The sequence below is a fragment of the Asterias amurensis genome, chromosome 17 (genome assembly GCF_032118995.1).
Source record: "Asterias amurensis chromosome 17, ASM3211899v1".
NCBI classification, from domain to species: Eukaryota; Metazoa; Echinodermata; class Asteroidea; order Forcipulatida; family Asteriidae; genus Asterias; species Asterias amurensis.
In genome coordinates, this window is record NC_092664.1 from 9,815,822 (window position 1) to 9,843,547 (window position 27,726).

General features: G+C 36.8%; 1 protein-coding gene across 2 annotated transcripts in view; it reads right to left on the reverse strand.

Annotated features, from left to right (window-relative positions):
* LOC139949914 (uncharacterized) overlaps positions 1-23,233 on the reverse strand; it is a 47,325-nt gene extending 24,092 nt beyond the window's left edge. Inside the window, exon 1 of one of the 2 annotated variants that reach the window (XM_071948486.1) lies at positions 23,033-23,233. The gene's annotated coding sequence lies outside the window, so the exon portion shown is untranslated. Of the gene's footprint in view, positions 1-23,028 lie in introns of both variants that reach the window. The other variant, XM_071948485.1, reaches the window with a different exon arrangement.
* Between the last annotated feature and the right edge of the window lie 4,493 nt (positions 23,234-27,726).

The following is a 27,726-nucleotide window of genomic DNA, read 5'->3' on the forward strand; positions in this document are numbered from 1 at the left end:
AGAAAAAAAAAACCATCACCCAAGATTTAAAACCAATTACCACAAAACCAATTGTACCTTTTGATAACATTCGGAAGTCTAAATAATTCTGAAGTGGTAGATTTTGTCGCGACTCCCCTTTCCTAAAAAACCCAATGCATGTCAATTATTGGCCACAATGCGTTATTAAGCCCTGCATATAGATTATAAGTGTCGCAGTTGTAGAAATGGTTGACGATGGATTCGCAACTGAACTGTTATTTCATCAGGCTCGGATTCGATTGAGAGGAGCACGTGGTTGTATAATTACCTTGTGGTTCATGACTTGTTTGTCAGTCCGAAAATGCATTTTTTTTGTTTTACTACAGAAGAAACAATGCCATTGTGAACAGCAGGAAGTTAATGTGTTTTTGGATTAGCTCAATCTTTGAATCCAACCTTTGTTAACTTTATTTTCCGAAAACATTCGTACCTGTAATGCACTTGTGATTATACAGTTAATGGTTCGTCATTCGGATGAGAGGCAAATTTGCATGTCCTGTGGGTTGTGTAGCCATGTCAAAAGAACCAGGTGTGGCGGTTTCATTATTCAGCCGTGTTAAGTTTTCCGGGACTCAGTAAAGCATATAACAATTGACTTCTTTCGCTTGCTGTGCGCAGGCGTCGCTTGCTGTGCGCAGGCGTCGCATGACGTAATGTTACCGTATTTAGTCACGCGGAAAACTGAACACAGCGGAAAGTTGAAACCGCCACACCGGCCAGTGCATTGTTATCGTAAAGAGAAGCATTTCCCAAAGGTGTTTGGGCATGGTCTGGCAGCAATAGCTGTCACCACGCCGTTCACCCCTTTTATTAAAGGTGTTGTAATATGGTTGCCTTGTCTCATGAAGTCATTCTTAACATCTCTATCAGATTAATGATACATTGGCGCTTGAAAATGCCATTTACGATAGACATGATCACATTTAATGTACATCATTAAAAGTGGCTTACATTTTTCCTTTGAACATCACTAAGCATTTTGCTTACAAATAGTAAAGGCACCTGTCGTAATAACGACAAAGTATCCCCATAGTGACCGTTCCTAAATAAATAATAATTAAAGCCATTATACACTTTCGGTAAACAGTATTGTCCAAGTCCCACACTTCGTGTAACACAACTTATATATAAAATAACAATCCTGTGGAAATTTAGGCTCAATCGGACATCGGAGTCGGGAGAAAATAACGGGAAAACCCACTCCTGTTTTCGCGCGTTTCGCCGTGTCATGACATGTGTTTATAACAAATCCGTAATTCTCGTTAACGAGAATTTATATTGTTTTACCGTTTTCTCAAAAAGTAAAGCATTTCATGGACTAATATTTCAAGAGAAGTCTTTCACCATTACCTTCTGTAATCCCTGTAAATTATTTGTAATTTTTTTTTTTTCTGTACCGAAAGGGTCCAATGGCTTTAAAAGCTGTTGAACCTGTCAAATACGCATGAAGAATGTATAGGGGGCCTATATTAGAATTGACAGTCATCGATCAGCCCAGCGAGCCAGTGGAACGATGGATGCCGTGATTTGTTTCATTTATTCGGGTTGCGGATCGCTAAGGGCATGAACCTTTGGTATCTTAATAATAATATATAAGTAAGTACATGGTACTTTGTTATTCAATATAGCGTGTGGGAGGCAACCAGAGATAATGAAATTTGTCTACCATGGTGATTACTGGTACTGATGAACCACCACACCACAAAAAAACAAAAAAACAAAACCACACATTTTGACATAGACTGGGTAATTCGTATATATTTTTATTGTTACCCATTTATTAAAGTCTTGTCATCTGACTGTAGGACGGTAGCCCCTTTTCACTTATAGTTTGATGCCTAATAGCGTCAATACCTTATAGTTTAGGAGTTGACCTGCTACAATTTACGGGGCGCCTGCGACATTATTGCCTTTTTCAGAAAACACTTGCACACTAACAATCAATCTCTCTTCCCGAACCACAAAAGTTTCGTTCCAGCTAAATAACACTAATGAGAAGTTTTAGCTAAGGGCATGAACCTTTGATATCTTTATATTATATATAAAGGAAGTACATGGTACTTGGTTATACGATATTGGCGTGTGGGAGGCACCCAGAGATAATGAAATTTGTCCATCATGGTGATTACTGGTGCTGATGCCCCAATGAGAAAAAAGAAAATAAACACATTGGTAATGAAAGTAAATTGAATTCATATTTGCCTTCGCGATGGGGTTTCTTATGACACTGTGCTCATCCCATTTGTCTTCGTGATTTGATGACAGGGTAAAGATTGGTTGATTATCATGCGTTGACTCTGGAAAGTGATTAGACTGGTGTGGATACAGAACTTTAGGTTTCCAAAGACTTCTGTACCGCAGATTTACCCTTGAGAAACGTAAAATCATTATGTTAACAAATTGTAACCGAACATGTTTTTGAATGACAAATATGAATAACAAAAAAAAACTTCAGTTTTGTCAAGACATTTATATCGCAGATTACCCTTGAGAAACGTAAAATCATTATGTTATCAAATTGTAATTGAATAGCTGTTTGAATATTCTGTGTTATGAAGATTGATGTTATGCGCCAGCTGTGTAGCTTATCCTGCCTATCCTTTCTTGTTTTTGTAAGATTGAATAACGCCAACGTCTGTTGTTTGCCAGTTTCCATTTTCGTTCCCACATATAGGGTTCATTAAAACAAACAGGCACTGGAGACGTCTGGTAATTGTCATTGTCAAAGACCTATATTTTCACTTTGTGTTCCCAACATATGCATAAAACATAAAACCTGTGAAAATGTGGGCCCAATTGATTTTTTTTTTTTTGCAAGAGAATAATTATGGGAGAAAAAACACCCTAGTTGCATAACTTTGTGTGCTTTCAGATGTACAATAAAAGGCTTCATTTAAAGTTTTTTAATATTTGAGTGAGAAATTACCTCTCTCGAAAAAAATACGTTACTTCAGAGGGAGCCGTTTCTCATTGCGTTTTATACTATCAACAGCTCTCCGTTGCACACAATACCAAGTCAAATTTTATGCTAACAATTCTTACGATTAAACTACCAATCGTATCCAGTGGGGCCTTTAATAACAATTTCCGTCTGGGATTTAAAGATTTTATATATCTTTTGTTTAACCATCTGGGCAGTCAGATTTCCGGATCATTTTATGCCTCATTGTACAAACTGAACTCATATCGTCAATGATTCTCTTTTAAGCCTACGTCTTGTGAGATCCAACAAATCATCAGCACTCAACCATTTAATTTTAAATTGGATTTCAATACTCTAGGGAACAATACGAATGGAAATATCGAGTTAGAGTCTTACATTGTTAATGGAAAGACGATTCCTAGGTACACATTAAAGGCACTGGACACTATTGGTAATTTCTCAAAATGTTTGTTAGCAAACAAAAAACTTACTCGGTCACGAGCAATGGAGAGCAGTTGATGGTATAAAACATTGTGAGAAACGGCTCCGCCGAAGTAACTTAGTTTTTGAGAAAGGAGTAATTTTCTTACTTAAGTATTTGAATTGAAATTAAAAAACCTCAGCTGATGTCTCGAGTAAAGCATCTGAAAGCCCACAATTTGTGCAACAAAAAGTGTTTATTTCCTCCATTATTCTTTCGCAACTTCGACGACCCACCAATTGAGCTCAAATTTTCACAAGGTTGTTATTTGATGCATATGTTGGGATACACCAAGTGAGAATACTGGCCTTTGAAAATTACCAAACGTGTCAATTGCCTTTAAGTTCCCCGTCGGCGGTAAGTAAGTACGGATTTGTGTTCCGGGCGACGGAACCACTTATACTTGTGTCCGGAACGGCGGTTAAAGAAAACGTCATTTAGCATGATTTAGGAAGAAAAAGATATAACTTGAAATTAAAAACATGATCGAGCTTTTAACCACTTGGGCAATCAATCATTTTTAAGTAAGACATTGAAGAGAGATTTGAGCGGAAAAAATGCAAGGGGATAGCTTTGTGTTGATTTCAATTCGATACACGCTTTATGGTATACTCAAATTGATCTATAGGATAATAAAAGGCTTTCCAACTGAAAGCTGTTACTCAAGAACAACGCACATCTTTTCCGTTAAGAAAAACTTGCATACTATTGGTAAATTTACTCAAACATTTTAGAATAACAAAAAGTCCTATGGAAGTAAAAGAAATAAGCTGAAAATAATAATTATTAAGACAAATCAAAGACAGTAAAAAATATTCTATCATTCTAAATCCAGAAACAAAAACTAAAGTCAGGATCCCGAAACTAAATCTAGTTTTTAACTCCTGCAGTAACGTAAAAATACTGAACACATCGGCGAAAGAAAAAAAACGGACGGACCGTCATTTCCAATGTGTCACACATGTTTGAAACTGGAAACCGTTTGTGGAAGTCCATAGTATGTTTGGATACGTTCTTTAAAGTGGTTTTCCTTTTTGTTCAGTTTCTTACACTAAACCATATCTGGGGTAAAATTTGAATGGTTTGTGCCCTATTTGAGTCTGTAACATAATATAGCTAATGCATGCCGTGTAATCACTTTAGTCAATTGGGAAGCTCAGTGTATTACCGCTTAAAGAAACATAGACCTATACTTGAAAATTATAGAGTTGGGAAGTAAGGCCATCACATGAGCGATCAACAGCCTAAAATCCTTTTAAAAGATCTGATTTCTATAACTGCAACTAATGCCAAATAAAAGCGCATACACGACGAAGCATTAACTTTTATAAACTTCGCTTGCGTAAGATTGCCGTCGGTGGCAGCAAACATGTTGTGGCGTCGGAAAGCAGGTTTTGCTAGCTAAAGATCAGAGCTGCTTAAGCACACATATGATAAAAGGAACAACATATGCATACCGGAATATTGCCACGAGCAAATGACATGTAACATGTACATTATATAACAGGTGTCCTGCGGGTTTTTTTTCAGAGCAGAAAATATTAAAGCGATTTGCTTTAGTAGCTAAAGAAATTTGGAGGGCTCTGCTGACCTTAAGCAAAGAATCGGCGCTCACGGAAGAAGAGATGTTCTGCACTTACGTTAAGCGTATATTTCACGAGTTTAACACGGTCGTTTTGCCTCGGTGTTGGCCTGAATTCCACGTTATGCTTTCTTCGAATATACATCTAGTAAGCGAAGAATGATGATCACAAGCGCATCATTCGTGCTAAAGCAGAGCCATGAAATTTGGCACAGTTAAAGGCAGTGGACACTATTGGTAATCACTCAAAATAATTATAAGCACAAAAACATTACTTGGTAACGAGTAATGGGGAGAGGTTTATGGTATAAAACATTGCGAGAAACGGCTCCCTCGAAAGTGACATAGTTTTCGAGACAAAAGTAATTTTCCACGAATTTGATTTCGAGACCTCAGGTTTAGAACTTGAGGTCTCGAAATCAACCATCTAAACGCACTCAACTTCGTGTGACAAGGGTGTTTTCTTCGTTCATTATTATCTCGCAACTTTGATGATCGATTGAGCTCAAATTTTCACTGGTTAGTTATGTTATGCATATGTTGAGATACACCAACTGTGAAGGCTAGTCTTTGACAATTACCAATAGTGTCAACTGCCTTTAACGCGTGTTTACTATCCATGTTAAGTACCCATTTTATCTTGTAAAATTATAACTGGCCAATTGAGAATAACAGCGTTTACTTTTTTTAACCCCAGCTACAGTTTTGTAAATATAAATAAATTATTGGTTTTAAAGTTTACGTGATGTGTAATGTAACTTTTGATGTATTTTATAACGAATCCAATCCGATTATGGTTGCTTATGAAATTACCCTGACATTACCGCATATGGCGTGAATTTAAAGTCACACTATTTGCACGATAAAACAAACATGCTGGTTCAGAATTAACGCGACCTATAACACAACACAATGGAAAATCGTAGTAAAACAAAGACAAACACCCCACTGTTAAGCTCTGCAAATATTTTTTTCTTCAGTTATTCGCCACCTCCGCACTCTTGCCCACCTCATTGTTTTCTTTCCATATTGTGAAGAACTTGAACAAAGAGCATCGTTTCCTAATTGCACTGCTACAGTCAAATGTTTGAACGCAACACGTGTTGTAATATTTTTTTGAATGTGTTGCTCCAACGGACAAAGACAAGAGCTTTTATACACATTGAAGCGTAACTTTGTGTCTTTCCACTCTTCAGCGTAACTGAATCAAATGAGAAGTGTGTGGGTGACGCCTTCGGTTTTTTTATGTCGACAAAGTTCCAAGCATTGACTTTTGGTTGTATAATAATTATACAAAGTATGCGTAGGTTACATGGGCAATGTTTTTTATATTTATCTTTTAAATTTTTTTATTTGGCTTTTAGCGTAATTTTTTCTCGACTTTATTGTAATCATCGAAAAGCTCATGATTTATGTACAAGCCTTGTGTTTTATGCAGATTTCTATCATAAACAAAAGAACAGGAACAAACCTTAAGTTCGAAGACCCACATTGTGTGAAGAGACTTTATTCCCTTGCTTATCGTTTTGTCAATGTTTTTTTATTTATTTTTAATATCGGTGTGTGTTATGTTCACCAAAGTCAGACAACGTTGTTGGTGTATGAATGTGTAATCCCAACACTGTGCTCAAACGGGGTTTAACGCTAGTCTCCCTGAGGAGTCGCTTCACGTCTCTTAAGTCGCCGAGGTACCGATAGATCACGAGATACCAACCATCCATTCGTTTAAATTGACTGAATAAAAAACTAGTAATGTGAGCAGGTACTTAACGCGTTTTAATCCAAGAAAGATAAATGGACACTTTTGTTGCTTGCAGCTCGACATATTAACAGAATGATATAATGCAACTAACGCGCCTTTAATGTGGCCGCGGGTTATATCACTGTGAGTGTGATAGGGTTACCCGGCAGCCGGATACCCGTGTTAGACCCGATACGTAAACTATCTTGTTTCACTTGTAGATGGTGTTAGGCGTTTGGTCCATATCACACCTTGACAAGAACGAGATCACCTAGGCGGTGTTAAAAGTAACTGACTTGATGATGTGTTGCCATTTTAGGGGGCAGCACCATTGTGCAAAGTCTCATTTATGTAAAACTGTTTTTGCAGCTAAAATGTCAGCTCAAAGTTATATATTCTTTTGTAATATATCTGTAAAACAAGACCAAATTTATCCTGCATTTTCTCCTTATAAACGATTCAAAAAGTTGTGTTATAGAAATATTGGATTTGTTTGGGGAAAACAGCAGAATATAAGACCTTGTTTAATAATATTGGACTGTTCCATGTCACTAATCGGCTTTGCCTCACTAATGGAACAGTCCAATTTTATCCTGTGAGTAAATTTGGTAATTTTTTGTATGAATAAAAATGCATCATGCAAAACTATTCGTACTATTTACCTAATACTAATAGACACTTTTCATTTCATAATTCACCATGAAAAAAAAAATTAACAACCAAAACAAATAAAGCAATAACACAAAGTTTAACAATATTGTATTAACTATTCCTACAATAGGACTAAGGTCTTAACAAAGCTATTACCTATTAACGAAGTATGTGCATGTGTTGAAAATTAGAGCAAGGAATTGAATCTACCTCCCCCCCCCCCACTAAAAAGCTCAACGATATTTTACTATTAAATTTTTTTTTTTTAACACATTTTGTCTCAAGTTTCGTATCCACTTTCCAGTACTTCTGTCACCATTGATTGGGTTGTCGGACCTTTAGAAAAAAAAAGGTTTCAACAATTTGAAGTGACCTAAAAACCGACTTACATACTAAAGCACCCTCCACCCATTAATCACTCTACCTTTTGGGCAACACAAAATTATATAATAAAAGATGCGGCATTTTCGCGGATGATACCTCAAGACTCATTTCAATTTCCCAAATTATTTTGAAGTGATGAAAAACACTAACTGGAATGAGGTTTGTGCCCGGCACCGTGCACACCACCGCGTGTCCCTTTGGCCGTTTTCTCGTCTACTGTGTCAGTTGAATGTGATGATGTAGGAAATCTAAGACATGTTCAATTTATATTTATGGATATAAAACCCTCAAGGTTGTTGTTTTTTTTATTTCTTGGCTAGTGTCGTCCTATCACTTTCTCAACAAACAGCGTGCGGGGAGAATTTCTGATAAGACACCACAGCAGTTTGTAAGCTGAAGGGAAGATACACGTTTTGTTATCACTCTTGAAATTAATGTCTATACAAACTGTTGGCTATAAGCTAACAGCAGCTTTCGATAGTAGTAAGTTGCTTGAGAAACAATCTCACTTCGAAGTAAACATGGTTATTGAAAACGATATATGTTCTTATGCCACATCATTTGAAACTGAGAAGTATCGTTTTTCAGATTGCGTATTTCTCTTTGGGATATTTCTTCCTGCGTTTGAAAAAAAAAAAAATTCACTTCGAATTAATACAGTTATAAGAAACGATATTTGTTGTTATGCCCTCGAATTTGAATTTGAAAAGCGTTACCTTGGTAACGCTTCTCATTTGTGCATTTCTGTCGGGGATTTTTTTTTTCTTTTCGCGTAGACATTATCGTCTTGGATATATCGTATTCGGTGATATCCACAACACGTGACCACCTTTTGAAATTAAATTTTCACATTTAAGTTTTATTTTATACATCTAGATGGATTACAGCAGTCGAACGTTAAAAAAAGGCACACTTTGCCTTGAATGCAATTTACGTGTTCTGTATGAGAAAAAAAGAAGCTGTTTGATACCAACAAAATATTTTGTTCTCTTCAGGTCAGATACTGGCCTATGACGTTTTTAAATGTATATAATGTTATTAATTGTTAACCCATGTTCTCCCCCGTCATGGCTATAACCAGTCTAGGTACGGGGCTATGAACAGGAAGCATTTAAGATTAAAATAACTCACCGGAGAAGAAGGTAGGAATTGATATTCCTCTTAAAACAGTCTAAATTATAGGATAGATGGAAACATGCACCAGCCAAAGCGAGCTCATGTTTCCAATCTGTCCATTGTGAATGCATTTAACAATTATTCAATCAATCAAAATGGAAATCGAAATTCATTTCCACATTGTTATTAAAAACTCTGGTCAAAAAGGAAATCACCTTATACGGCGCGTTCGTGATGAAGATGACACCTTTAGTAAAATGTTTTTTATGAAATCAGTTTACAGTTTTTGGTGCATGACATTTTCGCAAGCGGCCGTTAGTGAAATTTTAACCATTGGCGTTTCAAGGACGTCCAGCTCGAATTCCATACTTGAGAAACCGGTAATTACCGCAGCGCTCCATATCACTTTTAAATTCGATGTAAAATGAATCAGAAGCTAAGACAGAAAGATAAGAAAAGAAGAAAGGGAGAGGAGGCGGTAGAGAAAGAGGGTGGGAGGGAAAAAGAAACTTCCTACGCTTACTAGTATGCTCTACATTACGCCTGATTGACCAATGCAGGTTATGCTGGTGTTGGAACATTTAGTTCCTTCCGCATATTAATTTCAATTCAGAAAAAAACCCTCATATTGATGTTGTACGGGTGGTAAGCTCGAATGACTTTCCCTGTCCGGATAAAAACGGTAACTAAACTGCAAAATTATTCATTGTTCGTATATTTAAAAGACATTTTTAGCAACATGCATGGATGCCGCTGATATTGAACATTGCTAACCAAATAATAAAAAAGGATACAAAAAAATGTTTAAAAAATACATAATTGGTTTCAATCAAATGAGTGTGAAGTCACCGGTATTTAGGTTTTATCATTCTCTTAAATGAAATTACATTTTCAATTTGCCGATGTTTCTGCTCTTTTTGTTGCCACTCAAAATACATACACTGTATAGGAATGCTTCTTTTGTTTATGCTGACAAGAATTTCACATATCATGATTGACATAGTGATACTTTCAAGGAATTCTCTAGAAACGATTCCTGGGAGAGTAGAAAGCTTTTAGGTAGTTGTATCGTCGTTCATGAAGGATCTTCCCCGAAAGTAAACAAATCGTGAACAAATGACGTTAGTGTTGATGAAGTGCAACGGCGAAGCCTTTTATTTTATGGTTTTTGGTGGCTTTCCGTTGTTCTAAAATAATATTCGGTCAATATAAATACGTCATAATAAAGGCCACTCTTTCTCGTTTGTATGCACAAAGGTCACATTGCTAGTTGCTTTAAGGAAGTTCCCTTGCTTCCATCACAAGAATGACCAAGTAATTTAACTGATTATAAAGTACAAACTTGACCTGTTTTACGCGACGTGTTTTTAATTTGCAACCTTGGCTTTTGATTTGAAGGCTTTTGCGTGGTGGAGATACATAGTTTTTGCCACGATCAGATCGGTTGGAAAAGATCGATGCTCGGTTATAGCGCCTAAAGCGTTTGAGATGGTTCGGCATTTGTCATTGTTGTTGTTGTTGTTGTTGTTAATATTGTTTGGTTATTGATGCTGTTGTGTTATTTTTGGTGGTGTTTTGGTGTTAATGGTGTTGGTGGTGGTGATGGATGTGTTGTGATTTTTGCAGTTGTTGTTGTTTTTATTGTTCTTTTTGATTTTGTTTTGCTCTTGTTGATGATGTTGATGTTGGTGATGATGTTGTTGTTGTTGCTGCCGTTGTTGATGTTGTCGTAGTTGTTGTTGTTGTTATTATACAAAAATAAACCATACTATTTGCCCTTCCAGCCTCGGTTGGTTCAAATGATTTGAATTGGGTGAAATTAAGATGGCCGCATCATGATGAAGGTCCTAAAATAAACTGTTTTTTTTTCGCTTGGGTACTCATTACGGTCAGTCGTGACGAAATGACCGTAATAAATAAATAATCTTTATAATTGCATGCTTCACTGTCCGAGTTTAATATGGGGGCTGAAAGTTAATCAAGTAGAAGACTTTAACAAATACACCAATCAACATTATTTACACTGTAACGGTCCTTTGATAATTGTTACACGCTTGCATAAGTTCCTGACTCTATTTTATGCATGCAATAATTATTGACTTCCGTCAGACCACTGAATTTCAATTCGAAGTGATGGTGAAATATACAATAAAACGTCTCTTGTATTATGTTCGCGCACCAGTTCATGTGTATAGTTAACTTGTGTTGTATTGTAACATCCATACCGAGCATTTTGATATCGGATAAGTGATGCTGAATGATTCACACACAAAAAAGTCCCTGGTCCAATGTTCGCGCACCATTTCAAGTGAAACTGTGTATTTTTGTTAAAGTTGTGTTGTATGTTTATGTATATTATACTGGGCTTTTGACACTTATTGTTGTCACTGGAGTGTGCTATAGATATTAAAGACATTGGACACATTTAGTAATTGTCAAAAACCCGTTTGTTTACTTGGTGTATCCCATCACATGCTTATTAGCACAAACCTGTGAAAATGGGCTCAATTGGTGATCGAATTTGCAAGAGAATAATGAAAGAAAACACACCCTAATTGTTGCATTACTTTGTGTACTTTCAGATGCATTTAAAAAAATACTACAGCTGAAGTCTTTTTACTATTTGAGTGAGAAATAACCACTTTTTCAAAAACTACGTAACCATAGAGGGAGCCTTTTCTCACACTGTTTTAGTCAACAGCTCCCCATTGCTCGTGTCCAAGTAAGTTGTTATGCTAACAGTTATTTTGAATAATTACCAAAAGTGCCCAGAAACTTGCAACAGTTGTCTAATACTTGATGTGTCACAGCAACAGCCTATAAACAATTAATAATGATACTCCATCCTCATTTAACTAAAGTGATTGAGCGTTAGATAAAGTACTCGGGAATGTTTTGAGTATAAAATAAATCACCTTGCCCCCGAAAAACAAACTACCAAGCAGTATCACGAGAATGAAACCATTTTAATCAAAATGTTCCGGCTGGATGTCATCAAGAAAAAAAAACAAAAAAAACATTTCGGATGAATCGGAATCCATAACCACTTGTGACTGACCGGTCGTGTTTGTGTGTGCTTCGTATAAATCACTCTATTTTAATTCGACGAAAGAAAGTGCCTGGGAATGGGAGTAAGTGTGTGCAGATAGTAAGCCCTGCTCGACAGGTCTTGATGTATTCTGTGAAAGCGATCCTGAAGAACGTCCTGAAGGAAATGTCTAATTGATTTAACAAAATACATTTTTTTTTCTTACTGGGACCTCTATTCCCTTTACAGTTATACACTATGGAAACGCTTCCGGTGTCCCATGGAGAAACGCACGTTGTCGTAGACTTTGATTTGTGAGAGTGATTTCATTTGGCTGGTGTCCAGAAGCTGTCTTTGATGCCGATGTTACTTTTGGCCGAGAAGGTTCGAGTGTCTTAGTTCTACACAGTAACTGCCACTATTGGCTGCCTAGTTAGTGCATCTGTCCAGTCGAAACGATTCTGTAGTACTTAAAACTTCCAAGTCCTTAACGAACTCCAAGTTTGAACGACTTCCTATAACCCTCAACATCTTCATATTATAGTTCTTGAAAGGTTCGGGGATTTTTTGTAGGACACCAAACATAATGTCCACTCATTTACATTAAACTAACACGGTTTTAAGATAATGATGGTAGAAAGCTTCCCTTAAATACTTCTTGTTGAGGTGCTGTAGTTTTTGAGCAATAAGTAAAACAATAACACGCAAATAATTTTAATCTATTTTCAATAATTTTCGTCTATTTAATGCTGTATTCCTGTTTTGTTCTGTAATCTTGTAACGGGCACATCCGCCACAAGCCTCGGCTTTTTGGATAATGCCTCCATGTGATGTGAATGTGGAAATAAATGTTTTATTGATTGATTGATTGATCTAAGGAGACGCCCCTTTTCTCCATAACGTCTTTATTTGCATCCTTTTTCCTCGTATAAAACTCAATGGGGTATGCCCAGACACAACCTAGTCGAGTGCAATGTCTAGATTCCCACGCACCGGGAGTGAACCCACCTACCTTCCCCGTAAGTTCTAATCGATTTACCACTTATGTCCGGTGAGCCTGGATCAATATACCGGTAACATACGTATTCCGCCCCAAGACTGTCATCCAGCTAGGCATAACTGTTATCTTTAGAGAGATGGAAAAAAATATATATTGTACGGCATTCCCAGTGATGGATGGGACGTAAAGCCGTTGGTCCCATGTGTTGTGTAACGCATGTAAAAGAACCCAGTGCACTTATCGAAAAGAGAAGGGGTTCGCCCCGGTGTTCCTGGCTGTGGCTGCTGTATGCACCGTAGCACCTTGTAAACCATTATAAGGTGCTAACTAATTGGGTCTCAAAATTCATCACTGCAATAACATTTCTTTCTGAAAGTTTGTATATACTCAGCGCCTTGAGTACCTTGTTCGGTAGATACGTGCGCTATATAAGACTTCGTTATTATTATTATTATATTATTATTATTATTATTATTATTATTATTATTATTATTATTATTATTATTATTATTATTATTATTATTATTATTATTATTATTATTATTATTATTATTATTATTATTATTATTATTATTATTATTATTATTATTATTATTATTATTGTATGTTTTATATATTATGGTTGACGTACCTACACACTCCCTCCCCGCCCATCCGCACCGCCACAGCACACACACAAGTATTTATTAATAGTAGATGTGTACTAGACTTCCCTTATACAACTTTGAACCATTCCAATAATACAAACACATGCCTAGGGAGCTGTTCCAGTTCCGTATGAATCTTTCCTTAATAATGCTTGAAAGATCAACAATGTTTGAGCTATGTTGTGAGATTTAATTTCCCTATGGTGTTGTCTATGATCTCCTTTCCATGAAACTTTGAGTTTAAAAGCACACCAAATGAATGTTACCCCTCCCTCGAAAAAAACGAAGACAAAAAGGGCCTGAATGCTTTTGTTGTCATCTTAAAGCACACAAATTGTGCAAAAAAAAAGAGTGTTTTTTTCTCGTTATTCCTTTGTGACTTTGATGACCACTTTAGTCCAAATGTTCACAGATTTGTTATAACTTTCATATTTTAGGATACACCTAATGAGAATACTTGTCCTTGACGATATTATAAAGGTGTCAAGTACCTTCAATAAAGAGACAATCGAATATAATAGTTACGTTTGTCTACTTGAAGATACTGCGAAGCGTGTACGTGACAATAGGGAAATTCCATTCACTGTGATAAAAATACCGATGTTTTTTTTCAAACTGAAGAATATTGTTCAGATTACCGTGAACAGTTTTCAATTTCACTGGCTCCCTTTTAGTTTTAGTGACTTTGTCTTCAAAAACTCTTGGCAAATATTTGTGGAGCGTTAACAAAACATTCTCCACTCATACATAAATCGGTCAAACATCCGTCGAATTGTTTAACTTTGTTTAAAAAAAAGAAGATAATCTTGGGTAAAATGTGTCTGCTTCACTCAACTGGCACTAAAGAAATCTGTGAAGTAAATTAGGTCTCGGCATTGTGATTTGAAGTATCATGGTCGGACAGCCCGTCTCAAAGAAATCGGTCAATATTGCTGTCACCCACTTTCAGCGATCATGTTATACATTTTTATAAGCTGGTTTGAATACTTTGACTCTTATTAGGTTATTTGAAAAATTGCTTTTATACAATTTCTGTAAAGCTCTCGATATTTAGAGCACTCGGAAATTAAATGCAATATTGACAGTGAAATGAATAGCAGCTGCTCGGTAAGTGTTCAAGAAGATTATATTAAAGCCATTGGACCCTTTCGGTAAACAGTATTGTCCAAAGCCCACACTTCGTGTATCACAACTTCTATATCAAATATAAAACCTGTAAAAATTTAGGCTTAATCGGTCATCGGAGTCGGGAGAAAATAACGAGAAAACCCACCCTTGTATATTCGCGCGTTTCGCCGTGTCATGACATGTGTTTAAAATAAATCCGTAATTCTCGTTAACGAGAATTGATATTGTTTTACTGTTTTCTCAAAAAGTAAAGCATTTCATGGAATAATATTTCAAGAGAAGTATTTCACTACTACCTTCTGTAAACCCTGTAAGTTATTTGTAAATTTGTGAACTTTTTTTGTTCTGTACCGAAAGGGTCCAATGGCTTTAAAAACCACCATCGAACCAATTGCCTCGTCTTACAGTAAACTTATGTTATATCAAGAACAAAATAAGAACAAAATAAAAACAAGATACACGATCTCAAACTTCATTATTAACATGCCAGTTGATACACAATTCAATGTTCTAAAAATATAATTGTTGACAAGGTCACCATCAAACAATGGGGTCTTTGTTAAACAAAATGGAGTGTTAACAACTTGTTGCGAGATGCCATGAAGTGGCAGAAATCAAACGGTTTTGCGGTGAAAACAATCTGAAATCAGAGAAAAGACAAACGAAAAGTAAAAATAAATTTGTTTAGCTGAGAAGTGACCTGTCTTGTTTGAATTTCTTTTTCCAAGATTCCCATCCGTGTCTTTACTATTAGTGAACAGTTTTAAAAAGAGCGCTACTGGCTTGAGAGTTGCGCAGTTTGAGTATAAGTTCCACCAATGCAAAAATTCATATGTTGAAATTGCCACCATAAGTTTGGTAACATTATTGATACTGACAAAAGTATATAAAAACATTTGCGTAATAGGATGTCAAAATGTCACTTACTTCTAACTACACAATTACGTTGGTGTTTTTTCGCATCAAATTGGTCTAAAATGTCAATTTTAACACCACATTTTGTGCAGTGTACCCAATGTAATTGGTTCTGTCGCGTCATAATAACACAGCAACACAATAAATATCGTGCTAATAAGATTCGTAAAGAACTTCAGAATCAGATTTCTAGTATTAACAATATATTTCCAGTTTTTAATCACTCACTCCTGCTTTCCGCCCACTGTGATATTAATATTCGAAAAAATATACAAGCATGTGATGTATGGGCCTACTGTCGATATGGAGCTTTATAACATTCATGCACGCACATTGACGAATCGAATTAAATTGCCTCCCAAGTTATACACGAGAATAATTTCCAACCTGGAATATATTTAGACGCCTACAATTTCACAAGAGTTCCTTTAAAAATGAATAAAGCTATATACACGTCAGATTTTTAATCGAAATCTACAATAAGTTTACGGGACTAATACCATCTTCGCCCCCGTGGCATTTCAAGTCTAGGATCATGACCTCAGATAACATTCTCCATGATACCCAAACTATACTCACTCCCGCAGCCATGATTTCAAATCAAGCTGGACCAACACAATTTTCTCAATTTTTTATTAGATGCGCGTGAGGTGAGGTTTAGGGACAACAACCCTCACAAAATAACGCCAAGACGCAACTCAACACAAGGGACACGATGTCGTGCACTTTCACTGTTGATATTGAGGTATGTAAACTCCCGTTCAATGCTACCAAATGGAAATTAGAACGGGGATACCATAGCTAGGGTTAACGCGAGTCTAATTCACACAGAAAGACAAGACAAGAGACGTCGTAAAGGGAAGACAACACAACTTGGAACATGATCCTTGATAAGATGACATTTGATCTGAGGGAGTAGTGGCACTAATACACATTATAGTCGAGTCAGTCTTTTTTTTTTTTTTTTTTTTAGCTTGTTCATATTACGGAGATTCATCCGGTCCGGATAGGGAGGGAGGACATTAGGTTATATCCTGACAAACGAAGACGCCGTTTTTGTTAATCGTAGCATCAGTCACTGTCGCCAACTGTGACTGACTTCCAGTTACTCATTGGCAAGATTTGTATTTTTACTCGATCTGAACCCCACTTGGCGTATTCTGAACTAAAAAAAAAAGAAATTTTAAAGAAAACAAATAGGGGAAAACCACAAATTTCTGAATCGATTTTTGATCGACTATATCCACCTCTTGAAATAAATGTCCACGTACAAATCTAGAGGTTTAATAACTATGATCAAAAGGCCAAGACCACAGTGTTGATCAGAACTGCGCATACATCCTTGTTGTGATGATATAACACATTACAGTTCACTATGGCAATATCAACAACTCATCTTTAAAGTTAAGGTATAAATACCTTTGGTTTTATTTGTCAACGACTAGTACTAGTATTCTCACTTGGTACGTTCCAACTTATGTATAAAATAGCAAACCTGTGACAATTTTGACTCGGAGGTTATTGAAGTTGAAAGAGATTATAAAAAACACCCTCGTTGCACATGTTTGTGCGCTTTCAGATGCCTAAAATGGCTTCCAGACTGAAGTATTTTAATATTGATATTGAGTGAGAAATTACCTCTTTCTTAAAAACTAAAATACTCCAGAGGGAGCCGTTTCTCACAATGTTTTACACTATCAACAGCTCTCCATTGCTCGTGATCAAGTAAGCTTTTATGCTAACATTTATTTTGAGTAATTACCAAAGGTGTCCAGTGCCTTTAATATTGGATCGTAACTGACCACATCGAGCAGGTGGTTTTTATAAAGGTGGTGAGGTGAGCCGATCGGCAGGAGTTATAAGCCTACTACAACTTAATATCAAGACAATTAAAAGTACTTTATTTCATCCATAAATGCAGTAAAGACTCCTTTCGGGAATTACACTTTTACCACGTGTCTTCATCCTTGTGGAATACTGTATCAAAATCACGCACAGTCCTTCTTTACAGCATCTTGCATTTAAACTTGATTTGCACTTTGTATCCACGGCCGATTTAACATTGAACCGATCATTATTTCATGGTCAATTTCTTGCCAGTGGAACGTTATATTGAACGCAGGTTGTGTTTACTCTGAGCTCTACAAATCGAGCAATATATATCATTATTGTAACATCAGTTAGATAAAATCTGTGAGCACCAGGTAAACATTAATGTTCGCCTTGTATTTCGCTATCGAAGTAAATGAGAAACTCCGTTGCATGTAGAGTGTTTTTATGAATAGTAAATTTGATACCCACTACATACATTATTGGAGGTATGGTGGCCACTATAGCAGTGCACTGTTTGGTTTGATACAAACAACGTATATCCAAACCAAATGTGTGTAGAAATGTGTCAACTCACCATAGCTAATTCACTGTCATTCCGTGTTCACTTAAACGGAACCATTTCTTTAAACACATGTAAGTAACACATTACCCATTGTTTTAAAGTTTCGTAGCCGAGGAGGCTCCAGTTTTAAGGGCAAGGCAAAATCCATTCGAACGAATCAATGTACGGTATCAGCTCAATTGCTTCCTGCGTAATTCTATCTCCATGCACGTATTAAACAAACTCAAAATTTGTTTTCCAAAAATGAAGTGGTACTATGCAATCGATTCAAATTGTGGTCGATAGCGGGCGCTTTCGACAAAGGCTTGATGTAACTCTGTCTACCGTTATTGAAGCTGAACGAACAACTTACTCGGAATGAATGAAACTTCTATGATTTCCTGAGAGAGATGTAGATAAAAATTGGCTTGAGAGACAAATACACTTTACTTGTTTGCCTTAAGGGATAAAGGGGATTCTTTTTTTAGTAATTGTGGCTTGAAGGTAGACAGTGTGAGTCTTGGAATTACACTAGGGCTTTATTTTAGAATTGGCTGCTGCTGGTGCATACTTTTTTTTAAAGTGAGTTAAAATGAATGATCTGTTTGTGTTGTTGTTGAAAAATATATATAGTGACTTTCAAGGCGTTGATTTTTTTAAAAGACACGCATCTTATCAGATAGCTATAGGGCTTTACCTGGGAATTCTAGAAGGGAAAATGGCGTAACCGACGGGGGGGGGGGGGGGGGGGCGCACCCATAATGCATTAAATAACCCCCAGTATTATTTATAAAGACCAAAGAAGTACAAACATAAATCAACAAAACAAAATTGTTTAAATATAATTAAGAAAGCAAGTATTCGAAATATTTATAAATACAAAATAATACAAATAAGTTGGGTGCGTTCAGGTGCCTAATAAGAAAAGGATTCAAGCCTGAAGTCTTTTATTTCTTTTTAAACTTAGAATTTACCTCTTTCTCAAAAACCACGTTTCTTCAGAGATAGTCGATCATCACAAAGTTTTCTCCCATTTATCGTTACCAAGTAAGTTATTATGCTATTCTTTTTGTCAGTAATTACAAATAGTGTCCGGTGCCTTTAAAGGCAGTGGCACTATTGGTTATTGTCAAAGACCAGTCTTCTAACTTGGTGTATCTCAACACATGCATAAAATAACAAACCTGTGAAAATTTGAGCTTGATTGGTCGCCTACGTCACTTCAGAGGGAGCCGTTTCTCACAATGTGTTATACGATCAACCTCTCCCCATTGCTCGTTACCAAGTGAGGTTTTATGGTGATAATTATTTTGAGTAATTACAAATAGTGTCCGATGCCTTTAAGCAGTTTGTATTATAATAAGAAGAGCTATCTAGCGCAAACCAACAGTTGCAGTAATGACCAGTCTGAAAACTGTAAACTGTTTTGTTTCTGTGAGGAGGAAGAAAGCAACGCAAAAAGTCTATTTCGGAAATGACGCGCACTTAGATTCAAAACAACACGGATCACTTTGTATGGTCCCATCGTATTCAGTGTCGAGTGTCGCTTTCTTCACAAACACGAAAAACATTGCGTGTTTGAAGAACCGCGCAGTAAGAATGAACAATTCATCCGGGAAGAAGCTTGCTACACAATAAGGAATCTTAAGAGTTGTATCGAATTTTTTTTTTTTTGTGGACAGTCTCGTAAGAATACAAAAGAGACACTAACGTCAGCCGTGGTTGTCTCGCGAGAAAATTGAAAGAGTAAACGGCGGACTTGGATATAGAGAAAAGGGGGGAAACTAAAGGATTCATGTCGGGTTTATTTTTTGTCTTCTTCTGAATTGAACGTTTTGTGATCGCTTGAGGGTGGGTTGTAGTTTTTTGTGTCCCGTACGTAACCAGTCCTTTATAAATAAGAAAATATCAAACCGGAAATAATAAGCAACACTGCTTTCCCCACCATTTACGTCTAGTTTTTGAATTCGTAAAACACATACTTTTATTTACTGATGGACTAAACTTTGGCAATCCACCTGTGGGTGGAAGCCTTGCGGGTGAAAGATGAATACGTCAAAATTTTCTGCAAAAGTGTTTATTACCGTTTTCCATAAAATGAGAAGAAATAGGGCGTTTAGTAAAGGTTACGAGCATCTCTTCAGAAAAGTAAGTGCTATCTTTAAGGGTTTTCCCCTAGAAGTATAAAGAGAGAGAGAGAGATAGAGAGCGGAAGGGTGGAATTTTGCAAACCCATGGGACGCTTTTACATCTTGCTTCACGACGAACAACTCTTAAAACCAAACTTCCCACATCATTACGTTAATATTCCAATCACATTTTCCCTTGTTTTTAGGTGGGAGCTTTTAATGGATTAGTAAACCAAAAGACCGGAACTGTACGTCCCCAGAAGATCTCTTCCCACTTTTCCCCACATGGGAGAAAAAACCCAGGGCTTCTTGAACTGACTAGTTAACTTTGTTTAGTGCTAAACGCTTTTCCACTCCGTGATTCTTGCACTTAGCGGACGCGACGAGGCAGGGGCGACCGCGTGAAGTAGCTTTTGACCCCGAGTGTCATCAGCGGAACGGGGGAAAACGGGGGCCTGGAGTGTGTATTTGGCGGTCCGTGTTTGGCATTGGAGACAAGTTCCGTGTATTACCAACTACATTAGGAATCACTTAGTGGGACAGTGTGTTGTGGCCGGATGCATTTAAAGATATCCGTAGTGCGTGCTCTAGGGCTGTGTTGTCCCTGGTTTTTATTTTTATTTTTAATACATCGAGGCATTTATCAGAACGTTTTATAATCAGTGAACAATTGTAAGTGAGTTAATAAAAAAACAGTTGTCGTGAAAATTACTCTTTTAGGGACAAGTAGCATCTCCCATAAGGGCAAGATTTACACGATTTAATTATTGTTCTGAAGCCATTAAGTTCTTGTTAACGATTGCTGGTCGTTAATTTCACTCGGGACGGGAATTCTTTTTCGAAAATGGACGACCTTAATGGATGTGTTTGGTGTCACTTTCACTTTAAAACTCCTTACCCATTGTATTGTATTACCTTACTTTGAGTTCTTACATTTAACTTGATAACCACTGCGCAACCTGCGCAACAAGGACGCCCATGCGCAACAGAATTGGGTTGATTGTCGAACTAACTTGCGGTTGGAAATTACATGATAATGAAGATCTAATCGACAATTCAATAAATAAAAGACTAATAAAACAAGTGGCAGAGCCATTTTCACTTGAACGATTTAAAACAAAATAATAATTTCTTTGAACAATGTTCTTTTTAATACAATAAAAAAAGAATAAAAATAACGAGACGGCCAAAAACAATACTCACATCCACGTATTGAAGACCTGGACATTTATGATAAGTAAAAATTCATAAAGTACTTGACTTGAAAACTAGTTAGTATTCGAAGTTAGAATGACATTTGATTTTGGCATTTGATTTTATTTAAAACAATCCTCACATCCACCTATTGAAGACCTTGACATGTATGATAAATAAACATTCATAAAGTACTTGACTTGAAAACTAGTTAGTATTCGAAGTTAGAATGTAAAAAGGAATTTGAACTACTATTACGCCCAACTTTACACACAACTTCACACTGTATAAAACGCAGGTTAGCGCCTTTGCAACTGGCTCCATTTGAAACAAAAATGAAAAATCGCAGTAGAATGTGAATCCTTTGCCTCTCTTAAACTCGCATTTTCACGCATTTGCACACCCCGTCAAGTGGACATCTTGAAACTTTAACTAAAAGCACTCGCTCTTGAACGATTGCTATTTTAATGCAAATAATAGCGGATAAAGGGGAAGGTTGATGCCCCGCCCCCAATGTGGCGAGTGAGCACCACGGCACTTGTTATAGTGACACAGTAACGGTACATTTAACAACACCGGTGCACCAGTGAGGCGTCGAGGAGACACTGCTAGCGTGAAATGTCGCAGTCAGGATTGCAAAATCATTCAGTTAAAATTTTGATATACCGTCTGAAAGCCATCATAAATACATCTTGTGAACTGCTTGAACATTTTCTTTTGTTCCTCATGTGAATTTATGACTGAAAAGTCTCCAGAAATTCGAAAAAATCTACTCCACAGTAGTAGAATATACAACAAGACCCATACCCAATGAAGCAATGTCTACACAGCAAGTAGATGTACACCAGCCTGGTGTTACTGCAAACCAAATATACAGTTAAAAGTTTGTCTTAAATAAAATATTACGAAAAAATGTATTATTTCCAACTTGTACACACTTAAGACTGTCCTCAAAGAAGAATTTTTAAGAAAAATGAGGCAAAATCCCTCCGTACGATTCAATTATTTTGTTCACACTTTTTTTTTCACTTAGAATTAAATTGGTAATAACTATTCGACACGCAAACTTTAGTCGCATTGGCGGGACATCTAGGAATAAAGAATATTTCATGTATTTCTTACAAATGATCAAGCAAAACAAAGCCAACAGCAATTGGTTCTACGTTGAAAAAAAAATCAGATTTTACATTAAGTTTACGCTTCATTTGAAACTTTTTTCTTTGTTGTAACTGTGTTTAAGCAAAACTATCTTGAGAATCTGGAATTACATGTCAAGCATAATCTACCAAACTTACAAAGATGATTGTCTTTGACATTGCTCCAGCATTGCAAAAGTTGTTGGTTTGAATCCCACCCGAGTAACCAAAATTAATATTCTTACCCCCGATGAAATTTTATCATCAATTGATTGTCAATGATTTAAATGATTTTAACTTGTCAAATTTTTTTCTAGTTCACCCATGCGGGAATACACGCTGAATTGAGCAAAATAAAATAAAAATGTATGTAAAACGAAGAAGAAATATACTTTGGCGAAGCAGACGTGCATTTCATTGGAGAATTCGGGTCGAGTCTGACCCTCTTAACTTGTTAACGCAACATCTTTCCAACAACGCAGAAACTGCACCATGGTTTCAAATTAACAATCAATACAAACTCAAAATAAAATGCAAAACACAGTATACAAATAAACATATCAAAACTGAAGACTTACCTACCGTAAAGGCCCTTGTGGTGAATGTAATGTCGTCCTGAACCAAATATGCAAAACTCTCCGATTGGTTTAAAAACCCAATTCGCCTTGCCCCTATACAAAGAATATTCTGACCCGATGCTCCGAAGAAAGTAAAACCATAAAAAATGATATCTCACGTGTTGTCAGAGTGTATGTCTCCTAAGCCAAACTGATGCCGAGCACACTTTGATTCTACTTTATATACAATCACCATACCCAATAAGCACAACCCGTACTAGTAGAAACGCAACGAGGTAGGGATTCCTGAAAGAAATTATCGCAGTGTAATCACCCACGTTTTTAGAAGAAAAAAAATATAGTATTATAACAAACTCATTCAACACGCGGAGATTTTGCGCCCACTGCGCAAGTCACTGCGGTAGCTGTAGACGAATTAAAAACCGAGGGCGTTCCTTGAATGGGCAATGGCGCCTAGATAATTTTGTTTCCCTCTCCGTTCGGGGTTTTTGCTCCTTCTTCCTTTTTCCACGAACGTCCTGGATGTATGCCCCGATGATGAAGGGTTCGGCGCGCTGTAACCAACCTGTTGAGGTTGTGAAGTACAATTATCGATGGATAAGAAGAGAGAGAGAGAAACAAAACCGGTCAGGGCACGTCACCATTTCGCGTCTCTCCATGAGTTCACACTCTTGAACTCTTTTAGCTATCGTATTTCAAAAACGGCACATGTTATGTGCGCCTGTCGGGAAACGGAGAACGATGGTGCAGCTGCGAGGATGGCGAGCGGGTTCTTGTTCTTCTGTTGTGATGTTTGTGAAGCTTGATATGCTACTTGGGATGTATATCCGTTTTCTTCTCCATTTGTACTACTGTCTTCTTCGTCAAAAGGTCCCCTCACTTCCTCTTTTCTGACTACTTGTGCGTACACTTTTGTCTGCTTGTTATGGCACAAACATCTCAATTTAAGCAGCTCTATAATTCCCCATGTAGTATGTTTAGTTATATTTGACTCCTATATCTTGACCTACATTTTCAAATCTGTGTGTTTGTCTACGGCTTCCATATCCACTTTTTCTCATACATTTGCTGTAGTCGTGACTCATAATCACTGACATGGCTTCATTTCAATGTTGTTATTATTGTTTTCTTTCAACATCAGAGCATACTGATCGAAACGTCGAGTTGAAACCAACGGTCCTTTTCAGAACCACCCCAACTCATTAGAGATAGTCATTACATGGTGTTACCGCAAACCCTTTATATAGTATTTCCACCATGCAAAGTTTCAAATCCTACCTTTCTTTCAACTTCTTTTTCCCCCAATGGTTTATGGTAAATCTTTTCAATTTGCAACCAGCAGTAGATTACAGGAGCAGTTACATAATTACAAATCTGGATTAAAACATTACATTAATAATTAAAAGGGCCTTAAAGGCAATGAACACTATTGGTAATTACTCAAAACAATTATCACCATAAAACCTTTCTTGATTACAAGTAATGGGGAGAGGTTGATAGTATAAAACATTGTGAGAAACAGCTCCCTCTGAAGTGACGTAGTTTTCGAGAGAAAAGTAATTTTCTATGAATTTGATTTCGAGATCTCAGGTTTATAATTAGAGGTCTCGAAATCAAGCATCAGAAAACACACAACTTCGTGTGACAAGGGTGTTTTTTCTTTCATTATTCATGCATAATGTTGAGATACACCAACTGTGAAGACTAATCTTTGACAATTACCAATAGTGTCCACTGTCTTGAAATCTAACACAAAAACGGAGATGAACTGTTTACTCTAAATGGGAGTGAACAACTCAAGTCAAGTCATTATGTACTCTTTTCAAGAAATTAGGTTTACAAAATATTACACGGATGACACAGTTTTATTTCTCTCTGCTAAATAATAAAAGCACACTATTTCCTTGGCACCAAATCTCATCCTTATTATCAGCAGTCGCAATCGAGATCCCATCCAAAATGTCATGGTATAGAAGTGTTTAACCCTCATCATGGTCTTTATTTGCAATAAGTACAAGTCTGATACCTTTACTATAATGCACATGACGTCATTTGAGTATAGGGTCGCCCTCGGTATACACAGCTGCATATTCAGAAAATATAAAATCTATGTAAAAATTTGGAGTCATTTGGTAATCGAAGTTGCAAGAGATTAATGGCAGAAAAACACACCCTTCTTCTCAGAATCACCGCTTGTCACGAAACAGAGATCTATAGCCATCATGGTTTTCACCTGCTGGCGATTGTATACTATTTGCTGACCCCATAGCCTCCTAACAAATTTGACATAAGCTCAAACTATGCGTCTTTTTGACCTGTTTCTGGGTCATTATACGCAGACTTTAAATCACACTGACCCAGAAGTTGGTCAGGCTCCTTGAATCGGGAAACCAGGTCATGACATGGGAAAAGAGTGCATTTAAATCTATTTTATTATACCACTATACTAGACATTTTTTTCAAATTATGCGTCCGTTTTGACCATTTTCTTTGTCATTTATGCACACATTATTTGGATTACACTGACTCTGATCACACCCCTTGAATCAGGGAACCAGGTCATGACATGTGAATAGAGTGCATTTAAATCTATTTTATTAAACATCTATACTATTAGGATGTTTTCTACAAATTATGTGTCCGTTTTGACCAATTCTTTTTGTAATTTTTACACACATTTTGGATCACACTGATTCATAAATGGGTCAGGCCACTGGGACCAGGAAACCAGGTCATGAACCGGAAATTGAAGAGTGCATTCAAGTCTCTTACAATAACTACTCTGCCGCTAAGTGAAAATGTATCATTAGGGATGCACTGTTATTCATTCAAACCCCTGTTCAATTTGTTAGTTTGGAACATAACAAACGCACGATGATCGTACTACGATTAGATCAGCAGTTTCTGCCGTATGCGTTCTGATGCGGGTACAGCTTCTCCCCCCCCCCCTTATCACTTGATCTTTCTCGTGTCAGTCTTGTCCTATATCTATCTCTGTGCTATGGCTGTTTGTTTTTACGTGTTCAAAATACCTCCTCTGTTGTCATTGAAAAGTCCAACTAAATTAAGCTTGTTATTGCAACTTGATTAACTTCTGAGGTGTAGAGTCAGATGTATAAATAGGTTGATTGAACGATATACTAATATGCAAATGTTCTTGCCTCGAGTAACTTTGACGGAGTCTGAGAATATTTCTATGTGTATCATGCAGGTTACGGCAATAGGGTTGGAAGAGAGTTTGCTCACATCCCCTAGTTAAATCTATAATGCCAAGAGGAGCCAAACAACCAACCAAACAAACAAACACTCAAGTTATACCTATTGTGTATTACCCATAAACGAGCAGTGTTTCTAGCTAGGTTGGCTGCAATATGCACATCATCTTGTATACCTCAGAAATGGGCAAAAGTCTCATTAAAGCCGACCAAGTCCCAGGGCAATGTATGTTAATGGGGTTTCCAGTTCATACGTTCTTTAAAAATCACTGGTTATGACTGACCCGACATCTGACATCATACCAGGGGCCCTGATCCATTTATGGGTCAAAAGATAAATGGTTTCAAGACTGGAACTTTCACTCTGACTCTGTGTCATAATGGCCTCGAAATATGACCATCTGAATTGTTTAGAGTGTACCTACACTACTTACAAAATATAAAATTGGTGTTTTCCTTCCACAACTTATACTCTGAACTTCTTTGTTGTCTCTTTTAACAGGTACATCTTTAAGCCACATGAGTACTACACAATGCTACGTTTAGTTCAAAGAGGATCTCTTGCTTTCCGTGACTTATTTCAGGTAAGCTTCCTTCATATTTCTGTGTGAGTCACAATAAAAACCACCAAACTTTTGAATGTTAAAACTACTAAATGTTAAAACAAGACAAAACAGCCAATCAAACAAACAAACAAAGAAACAAACAAAGAGAATAAGAAAAACGAAACCCAAAACCTTCGAAAAAGGTGCGGTCCTCTCAAACTAGCTGCACATTGTGTTAAACACAAACGACAAACCAGCAAACCAAATTATTGAAATCATGAAGTTCAAACGGGTCAAGAAACTGGGTGTCATACGTAATAATACGCGTGCGTTAAATCAGAGTTCTAAAACAAAACGTGTAAGCTGGAGCAATAACTCCCTGTCTCAAAACTAAATCTCAAACTAGCATCAAGTCAACCCCTTTGGCAATACCAGGCAAAGTGAAAGATCGTATGATAAGAAATGGACAGTGCCTTTCGATTAAGGACTTCTGGCTCTTATGATTTTACGCAAATCAGAATAAACATTTAAAAGAATTTGTGTAAAGTTCTTAAGATTGATGTTGTTCTATCCGTTGACAGACATATTAAGCGCTTGTATCTATATTTGTTTTGTGTTGCCATAAAAGGCACAGATTACCCTTGGTTTTTTAGCCGTTTGATTGATTGAATCATTATATCAATGTGTGGATGTTAATTTGATAAAATTAACTTGTTAACATTTAATTTTGGTGAGAATATGCAAAGCCTTGACATGAGATGTTTCAATATCCTTGTTAGGTATGACTTCATGATCATATATTAAGATGCTTTCCTAGTTTCGCACCCGTTTGCTGTCCATCTCCAGCATAGGGAGAGTATAAGTAAGAATACAGCTTATTATAATCATCAGGTCGTATGTTGATATAGACAGACTATATGCACAGAGTCAATCTGACC